Raw genomic sequence first — 9595 nt, 5'->3', positions numbered from 1 at the left:
TCCAAAAAGAGGATGTGGCCACTGGCAGCCAAGGCAGCCAGGAAATGCCCCCCAGGACCGTCCCTGCGGCAGCCCCTTGTGTCCTCTGTGAAAACAGCCTCGTTGAAACTGGGCACAGCAGCCAGACTGCAGCAAGTGTGACCCCCGTTTCAACACGCTGGGTTGTGAAGGAAAAGGGGGGGGTCAGATGGTTGCAAAAAAAAGAGAAGCTTGTTGAAAATTTCCAAATGCTTTATTTTTCATTTTTAAAAATTTTCTAAATTTTACTCGAGCTGAAGATTTACAGGAAAAGAATCCTGTGCCTAGCACAGAGCTCGCATTATCGACATCTTGCATTAGTGTGGGCCCTGGGTTGCAAGTGATGACCCCCCTCCATCCCCAGATCCTGCGGGCTCTACCTCTAAAACACATCCAGAACGCAAGCGCTGGTCACCACTTCCCCGCCACCACCCGGCCGAGCCACCCCCCTCGGTCTGGCGCTCTCCAGTCTCCCGGGCACACCGCCTGAGGGATTTCTAACCCAGAAGTCGCGTCACGGGTGCCTGTGCGCGCACCCCCGAGCGCTCACGGTGGCAGGTCCTTCCACGGCTCACCCACCACCCACCTCCCTTCTTTCCTCTCCCCTCCTTCCCTTCCCTCCCCGTCTCCTCCCTGCAGCCACAGGGGCCTGTCGGCTGCCCCGTGCTCAGAGGGACTTGGTGCCCGAGACCCCCCACCCTCCTCTCCTCGCCACCTGCTGGCGGAGCTCCGCGCCCATGCCTGTGTGCCCTTCCCCGCCCTTTGCTCACGTCAGCACCCCCCCGCACCCAATGGATAGCCCCCCCCCATTGTTCTCCATCGTCTTTGCCACTCTGCCACCACGTGCCACCTGCTTGGCTTTTCTCCTCTTCCTCGCCAGTCCCCCACTCTCTAGAATCCCCACGGGGCAGTGCTGCGTGTTTTCATCCCTGGACTCCGTGCCCAGCACCCAGCACCCACCGAGGGTCCTTTCAGGGCGGTCATTTTGGCCCCTCGACGAGGGAGGAGGGGTCTTGCTGTCCAGGCTCCACGGCCAGGGCGCTGCGGTCAGCCCCGGGGGCCTCCAAGACCCCCGAGGCCCAAGTGCGATCGCGGCCCACGCAGGGGACCCGGGCGCCCCCGCGCAGCTCCAGCGGCCCCTCCGGCTGCGGGGGGACGGCGGCCGCGGCTCTGGGGAGGAGCGACCCTCGCCCGGGCCCCGCAAGGGGCGCCCCAGGGGTGGCGCCTGGGGCTGTCGCCGTCCCGTCCCCCCGGAGGCCAAGGACTGAGGGGTGGGGTTCGCCGGCCCACCTCCGGCAGCTCAGTGCTCTGCTCCCACCCCAAAGCTCCAGAGAAGCCGCGCGTCGCGGGGCTGTGCGGGGGGCGCGGGGTCCCCCCGTACCCCGAAAGCCAGAGCAGCGCGCGCCGGGACCGCCTAGGCTGGCAAAGTAAAACCCACGGCGGAGCCCCTCCCTCCCGCGGGCTCCTCGGCGTGCCCCGAGGCCACAGGGCAGGGGCGCACCGCCCCGCACCCAGGCGCCCGCCCCGCACCCAGGGGCCCGCCCCGCACCCAGGCGCCCGCCCTGCCCGCCGCGACGTGCCCGCGGGCGCGCGCCCCGGCCCCGGCCCCGCCCCGGCTGCGCGCGCCGCCCCTGCCCCCTCCCCCTGCCTCCCGCCTCCTCCCCTCCCCTCCCTTCTCCTTCTCCCTCTCCTCACCTCTTCTCCCCCTCCTGTCCTCCTCCCCCCTGTCCTCTGTCCTTTTTCCTCCTCTTTCTCCCCCCCCCCTCCTCCCCTGCTCCTTCTCTTCTCCCCCACCTCGTCTTCTCCCCTCCCCCTCCCCCTCCCCCTCGCCTCCCCCTCCGCCGCCACCTCCCGCCCCCTCCTCGCTGCACCTGCGGATGCAGCCCTCCCCTTCCTTTCTCTTTTCTGGAGCTCAAGGTCTTGCTTTACTCCCAGCCTCAGTTTCGTGGTTCCAGACTGAAGCTCTGGGTGATGGCCCTGGATGAGGGGCCTAGTGGGGGGCCCTGGTGAGGGGCCCGGTGGGGAGCATGGTGGGGGGCCCGGTGGGGGCCTGGTGAGGGGGCCCGGTGGGGGCCCTGGTGGGGAGCATGGTGGGGGACCCGGTGGGGGGCCCGGTGGGGAGCATGGTGGGGGGCCTGGTGGGGGGCCCGGTGGGGGCCTGGTGGGGGGGCCCGGTGGGGGCCCTGGTGAGGGGCCTGGTGGGGGGCCTGGTGGGGCCCTGGTGAGGGGCCCGGTGGGGGGCCCGGTGGGGGCCTGCTGAGGGGCCCGGTGGGGGCCTGGTGGGGGCCCTGGTGGGGGGCCTGGTGGGGGGCCTGGTGAGGGGCCTGGTGAGGGGCCTGGTGGGGGCCTGGTGAGGGGCCCGGTGAGGGGCCTGGTGGGGGCCCGGTGGGGGCCCTGGTGGGGGGCCTGGTAGGGGGCCTGGTGGGGGCCCGGTGGGGGGCCTGGTGGGGGCCTGCTGAGGGGCCTGGTGGGGGCCCTGGTGGGGGGCCTGGTGGGAGGCCTGGTGAGGGGCCTGGTGGGGGGCCTGCTGAGGGGCCTGGTGGGGCCCTGCTGAGGGGCCTGGTGGGGGCCTGGTGGGGGCCTGGTGGGGGCCCTGGTGGGGGGCCCGGTGGGGGGCCTGGTGGGGGCCTGGTGAGGGGCCTGGTGGGGGCTCTGGTGAGGGGCCTGGTGGGGGCTCTGGTGAGGGGCCTGGTGGGGGCCCTGGTGGGGGGCCTGGTGGGGGCCTGGTGGGGGCTCTGGTGAGGGGCCTGGTGGGGGCCCTGGTGGGGGGCCTGGTGGGGCCCTGCTGAGGGGCCTGGTGGGGGCCTGGTGGGGGGCCTGGTGGGGGCCTGGTGGGGGCCTGGTGGGGGGCCTGGTGGGGCCCTGCTGAGGGGCCTGGTGGGGGCCTGGTGGGGGGCCTGCTGAGGGGCCTGGTGGGGGCCCTGGTGGGGGGGGCCTGGTGGGAGGCCTGGTGAGGGGCCTGGTGGGGGGCCTGCTGAGGGGCCTGGTGGGGGGCCTGCTGAGGGGCCTGGTGGGGCCCTGCTGAGGGGCCTGGTGGGGGCCTGGTAGGGGCCCTGGTGGGGGGCCTGGTGGGGGCCCTGGTGGGGGGCCTGGTGGGGGCCTGGTGGGGCCCTGCTGAGGGGCCTGGTGGGGGCCCTGGTGTGGGGTCTGGTGGGAGGCCTGGTGAGGGGCCTGGTTGGGGGCCTGCTGAGGGGCCTGGTGGGGGCCCTGGTGGGGGGTCTGGTGGGAGGCCTGCTGAGGGGCCTGGTGGGGGGCCTGCTGAGGGGCCTGCTGAGGGGCCTGGGGGGGGCCCTGCTGAGGGGCCTGGTGGGGGCCTGCTGAGGGGCCTGGTGGGGGCCCTGCTGAGGGGCCTGGTGAGGGGCCTGGTGGGGGCCTGGTGGGGGGCCTGGTGGGGACCCGGTGGGCCCTGGTGGGGGCCCTGGTGGGGGGCCTGGTGGGGGCTCTGGTGAGGGGCCTGGTGGTGGCCTGGTCGAGGCCCGGTGGGCCCTGCTGGGGGGCTCTCTGAGATGCTCAGGGCCCTGGGCTGCACCGGCTTCCTGAAGGCTGCTTCTCGGCCGTCCTGGGGACGCGCTGCCTTCACTCAGTCACTCTGCAACGCAGCGTTCACTTAGCCGTGGCACGGACCCCAGCTCTCCTGTGTGGGGCACAGATGAGACTGTTGGGGCGAGGTTGAATCATTGCTCTGTTTTAAGGCGAGGCCCTGACTAGCCGGTTTCTTACAGGAGTCATCGTCCCCGTGGCTGAGAGCAACCAACTCTGAGTGAGAAACACAAATGACTGAGAAAAAGGCGCCTGAGAAACTTCTTCTTGGGCAACCAGCAGGGAAGGCTCCCGACCCAACCTGAAACAGAAGGGAAGGGCGGACAGATGCTATCTTTGGGGCTAGGGAAAGAAACAGCTTTCTCTTCCCCCCCTCTTTTGTAAGTAGTGACACTTACAAGGCTTCTGCGCGTGTGAACACTGGCCGACCCCTTGGGCGCACCCAGAGCCGCCCGCAGCGCCCCTGGGCGGAGCAGCTGCTGAGAGCCGGAAGGGGGCTAGCTTTTAGAGAAGGGCCTTCCGGCTCCTGTGGGGTTATGTTAATATGGCCTGTGCATAAATTCAAACCTATTTAATATCCAAATATGCCTAGACAGCCGATTGGGAAGTATGAGCTCTATAGGCTTTGGATATTCAGGGAGGGTGCCAGCCAAATGTGCCGGGCTTCCCTGGAACGTGGGGGTTCGTGCTAGAAGCTTCCCTGCCATGTGGGGGATCCGTGTTAATTCAAGCTTACCTGGAGGAAATAACCTAATACTCAGATAAGACACCTGATGAAACTAACACAAAGTCCTTCTGCATACAAGCACCGTTTGACTCCCCTCTCTTATTTCCTCTGTATAAAAGGGACCCAGAAAACGCTGTTCGGGGCTCAGGTTTTATCAGGACAAGAGTCCGCCGAGTCTGGCCATGTTGAAATAGATCATCTTCCTTCTCAGAGTTCTCGCGTCCTGACCTTCTGTACCGCGTTCACCCGACCTCTCTCTGCTACTGGAATGTAGGTGCCACCCTTACCTGGGGAGGAGAGTGGGGTGAGCAGGCGATTGGGCCCCCACCTCGCTGTGTCGCCGGAGGAGGCCCACGGGTGGAGGGCAGGCGGTTAACCCGCCCCGGGGGTGCGGCGGCAGGGGCCGGGGTCCCCGCAGAGCTATGCGCAGCCTCCGTCCTTCACCTGAGCCTGGGAAAGGTCACCTTGAGTAGAGCAGCCCGAAGCTGCTGCGCTCCAGCTTGAGGGCAGGCTCCTTCTCCATCCCACAGACCAGAAGGCTGCTGCAGGCCCCATCAGGGCGAGGACACAGGGAGGCCGGAACCTTCCAGGGCCTCCGCCGAAGGGTGCGAGGTGGTGGGGGGCTCCCTCATTCACCTGGCGCTGGCTCGAGAGAAGTGGGACTCCTGGAAAAGAAGACCAGAGAGCAGATGGCAGCGGACGATGGCCCCTCCTTGGGGCTGCCCACTTTTGTATAGCGCAGAATCGTTTTTCACATTTTTTTAATGGTGGGGAAAAATGCAAAAGAAGAATAATATTTTGTGCCATAGAAAAGCGTTATGAAAATCAGGTTTACCTGTGCGTAAATAAAGTTGTGTTGGAACACAGCCACGGTTGTTGGTTTATTTATTGTCTGTGGCTGATTTGGCGCTAAGAACTGCAAGTATGCATCCTTGCAACACAAACTACCTGGACCACAGAGTCTAAAATATTCACCCTGTGGCCCTTTACAGGAAAAGGTTGCCAGCCTGGCTACAGCATTCTCGGCCCTTAGGGAAGCAGACAAAGGGACTGATGAAATAAATAGCCTTGTCCAAAGTAGAGGGTGCTCCTACAGAAAAGAAAAACTAAATCAGTATCAGGGTCAGGAAACTGTAAACTCGGGTAATTCAATTACCTGAATGTGGAGATAATCTCTAAACTGCAGGGCAAAGTTTCAAGGCCCTCTCTTTCAGCACTTCTGCCCTTAGCAGATCTGTTATTCATTCAACAAACAGTTATCAAGGCCCGTTTAGTTTGCGTTGGTCTCTACTGAGTGCTGCGGGCCATTTAGGGTTACTAGCCAAGGTAGTGAGAACTAAAGCTGTGAAAGGAGAGAGAACTTGAGATAAAGAGCCTACCTAGCTAATGTATAACTTGGGATACAAACTGATTCTTTTAAACACCTTGTTGATGTGTTAATGCCCTTCTAATTTCCGGAAAGGATTTGGGACAGTTTACAACCAAAGCACACTCAAAAATCAGGATGAGGGAGAAGAGGAAGTTGGAGATCCAAGCTGAGAAGTAATGAGATACAAGCCAGCAGATCCCAAGGGCCAGTTCCCTCAGCTGAGCTTCGAATTGGATCCTGGGGTTTTCAGCTCTAAAAAGGTGACGAGGAGGGGCAGAAGGAGATAAAGTGAGTTAGGAGAGCAAACTCCTGGAAGAGAAAGCTCTTTGAACCCCTTAGGAGTAAAGCACCTGCGAAGCGAGGCTTACCCAAAAAAAAAGGTAAAACCAAATACATCACTGCAGCTGAAGGCTGGCCCAGGGGGCTCCCTGGTGGAAAGCATCTGTGTTTTCTTTTGGAACTAGCAGTTCACCTCTCTACTTTTCTCTTGTCTGGCTTTACCCAAAGACAGAACCTAAAATACCCAGAAAAGTGGATGGACTGAATACTTTTGAAAATAACCCTTCTTGGGATCTCTTTCTCCAGCAGCCTTTGGACAAGGGTTGGAAGGCAAAAGTTCAAGGGCTTCGAGAGATGGTAGCTTTTGTCCTTAGAAGTGTTAGACTGCTGTGGAGGGGGAAGGACCTGCAGTCAAAGCCAGGAATTTTTTCAGGAAACGGTTCTGGGCCCACCCTGGCCCGTGAACAAGTCACTGCTTTATTCTATCATGTCCACCACCCCGTGAAAAAATTCCAGCAATGCTCCCATTTGGATCAGCACACACACACACACAGCCCCGTGTTTCTCCCAAGCGCCTCCCGGAGACGGTTATCCTGAAGTCCCTTCCACTTACATTGACCCTTAGTCTAGGTGGCATTGTTTGGCTTCCTGTTTCTTGACGTGGAGACAGAGGCTCAGGCAGATTAAGGGAACGAGAGTCCTAGAATTCTGTTGCCACTTAATTTTTCACCAATCGTGTCCTATCACTCCTAACTACTAGTGCTTTGTGATGTCAAAAGTCTAAGCAGGGGAAGCAGATGTGGCTCAAGCGACCCACCTACCACATGGGAGGTCCTGGGTTCAGTTCCTGGTGCCTCCTAAAGAAGACAAGCAAGACAGCGAGCTGACACAATGGGCTGGCGCAGTAAGCTGATGCAACAAGATGATGTCATGAGATGACACAACGAGGAGAAACAATGAGAGACACAACAAGCAGGGATGGAGGTGGCTCAAGCAGTTAGGCACTTCCTTTCCACATAGTAGGTCCCAGGTTCAGTTCCCTGTACCTCCTAAAAAGAAGATGAGCAAGACACAGAAAGCACATGAGGGGGAATAAAAAAATAAAAAAAATCTCAAAGAAAAAAGTCTCAGCACGTGTGGAATATTAAGAAATGCCATGTATTGGATAAGAGCAATAGAGAAACCGCCCAATCCCTCTCCGTCTACCCCACAAATGTGCCCTCTGCAGGATGCCCAGGTCAGCCCCTATATAAATGGATGAAACTGTCAAGCCTTGCAGTGTGGACTTGCCAGTGCTGTGGCGGGTCAGAGTTCACCGTGGCTCCCCAAAGAGCTAATGATCCACCTCTGCTTTTGATCTGACAGAGTGGATTTCACTGGAGGAGTGTCACTAAACATGAGTCATGGCATTAGGTATCTCTGCGTTGAAATCCACCCCCCCCGCCTGTCCTCCCACCCTTCACCTCTCTGCGAGGAGCCCCCCCAAGTCTCTAAGCAGTGGTGCATGGCTCGGCTCCACCAGGCGCTGGTCTGCTCATCAGACAGGGAGCAGAGACTGATCAGCAGGGACCTGCCACCGTCAGAGGTGGAGAATCGCGCCTGGAACTGCGTCTTTCAACCAGGCCACAGCCCCTAACGTGGCTGCCCTGTGCAGGTGACATTTCAAAGCCCGGGAGGGGCACAGGCAGGTGTGAGCAGCGCCAGGGCGCTTCAGCCCCATTTGCCTCTTTTTTTCCCCTTTCCCCAGATAGCTGCGACCAGATTAACTCTCCTCACCGCTCCTACTTCCTCTCGGAGAGAGGTGAGGGGTCAGGCCAAGATAAGGGGGGTGTGAGAAGAGGACCTTTATCTGGGGAGGGAAAAGCATAATGGAAAACCGAGGGTGTTGATTAAATTACATACAGGGTGCTTCCGCCAGCACAGGCTGATGTCTGACAGTTAAAGGATTTTCAAGGTATCCTCCCCCTCCTCACACACTCTGTTTTTTTAAAGTTTAGATTTCTACCTGTCAGGTGCTTGCGCTGCGGGAAGTAAATTATCTTAGCCCTGCGGCACTTTTATTTTTTAAAGGAGCTGTGCTGAAGTGCGTGAGTGGGCCATGACCTGAGAAGTCAATTAAAATGCAATCATGCTGCAAAAGTTTTGGTGATGGGCGATGCTGATGGCAGGCACGATATTGTGCATGTAATTAACTCCACTGAAGTGGATACTTGAGAGTGGCCAAAACGGGAAATTGCATGTTATATACATGTTATCACAACGATCATTTTAAAAACAGGGCAGAACTGGACAACAGCAAGAGTGAACCCTGGGAGGTGGACGTGGTTAAACTGATAGAGCATCCGTCTACCATATGGAGGGTCCAGGGTTCAAACCCCGGGCCTCCTTGACCCATGTGGAGCTGGCCCACGCGCAGTGCTGATGCGCGCAAGAAGTGCCTTGCCATGCAGGGTTGTCCCTGCGTAGGGAGCCCCACGCGCAAGGAGTGCGCCCCGTAAGGAGAGCCGCCCAGAGTGAAAGAAAGTGCAGCCTGCCCAGGAATGGCGCCGCCCACACGGAGAGCTGACACAGCAAGATGATGAAACAAAAAGAAACACAGATTCCCGTGCCGCTGACAACAACAGAAGCGGACAAAGAAGAACACGCAGCAAATAGACACAGAACAGACAATGGGGGACACAGGGAGAAGGGGAAAGAAATAAATAAAAACAGATCTTAAAAAAATAAATGCAGGCTTAAATCTCTTGTTTTCCAGGGTCCAAGTAGACTGATGAAAGACCCCAGATTCGCCCTGTCCCCACTCCTGTCTGCCATCAAGGGGCCCCCGCCGGGCCCTCAAGGGACCTGTCGTGGATTGGTCGAGATTCGACTCCCCAGTTCGACGACTGTGCCAAGTCAGCCAGAAGCACACGTGGCCTGCTTAGCTGCCCAGGGCCCTGCTTCTCGGGGCGTTTTCAGTGTTTCTGGGGGGGCCCGGCTCCCCTGCAGGCCAGAGCTTCCTTGACTCAGCAGCCCCAGCACGGGGTGCCCTCCTGCCCCCCGTTCTTCCCGAGCCAGAAGGCGGCTCTAGGCCTCTGCCTTTGGCGGGTGGAAAGCAGGGGGCCCGTGCTCTGGCCGCGCGGTTTTGGGGCTCTGGGAAGAACCCTGGGCAGGGTTAGGTGTTGGGGGGGGAGGAACGAGGTGCCAGTTTGGGGAGGACTCGGCCCCAAACAAAACCACGTCAGAACAAAACGGGCAGAGCAGCCCAGGCCTGCCCCAAACAAGGCGGCAAGCCCAGAGGGGGGACTGGCCCCCGGGGGGCTTCTCAGGGGGGCTGATGCCCGGCCTTCAGTGGGCTTGGGAAGGACTGACGTGTTTCCACGCAGCGCTTTTGCACAGCTCTTTGGCCGTGTTGGCAGGCAGGGCTCTTGGCCCCCGGGGAAGCCGGCGGCCCCGCTGGCCTGCACCCCACTATTGAAACAAGGGCACCGGTTGGGGCCCCAGATGTGCTGTGGGGTCCCAACTCCCCACCGCCCGCGAGAGCGTTGTATTTTATTTTGTTTGCCCTGTTTTGAATACTGTCTAGGGATTAAAATGCATTGATTAGGCAAACGCATTGTTTTTTCCTTATAATTTGTCAAAAACATATCCAGCCGGACTGGCAACTCCTGTGCTGATAAAAC

The 9595-nt window shown here is 60.1% G+C and overlaps 2 long non-coding RNA genes across 2 annotated transcripts; one reads left to right on the top strand and one right to left on the bottom strand.

The window, feature by feature from the left end:
* Positions 1-1692: 1692 nt before the first annotated feature.
* Positions 1693-5152, top strand: LOC111759931 (uncharacterized). The gene is made up of 4 exons (XR_009184030.2): positions 1693-2024; positions 3741-3938; positions 4405-4555; positions 4816-5152. It is a non-coding gene; the product is annotated as an uncharacterized lncRNA (long non-coding RNA).
* On the bottom strand, positions 4405-9350 carry LOC131276562 (uncharacterized). Its single transcript, XR_009184033.2, has 3 exons — positions 5121-9350; positions 4750-4950; positions 4405-4572 (listed from the first exon to the last, which is right to left on the bottom strand). It is a non-coding gene; the product is annotated as an uncharacterized lncRNA (long non-coding RNA).
* Between the last annotated feature and the right edge of the window lie 245 nt (positions 9351-9595).

This window comes from Dasypus novemcinctus, chromosome 29 (genome assembly GCF_030445035.2).
Source record: "Dasypus novemcinctus isolate mDasNov1 chromosome 29, mDasNov1.1.hap2, whole genome shotgun sequence".
Taxonomy (NCBI): Eukaryota; Metazoa; Chordata; class Mammalia; order Cingulata; family Dasypodidae; genus Dasypus; species Dasypus novemcinctus.
The sequence above is the reverse complement of the archived record's forward strand: the minus strand, read 5'-3'. Positions and strand labels throughout refer to the sequence as shown.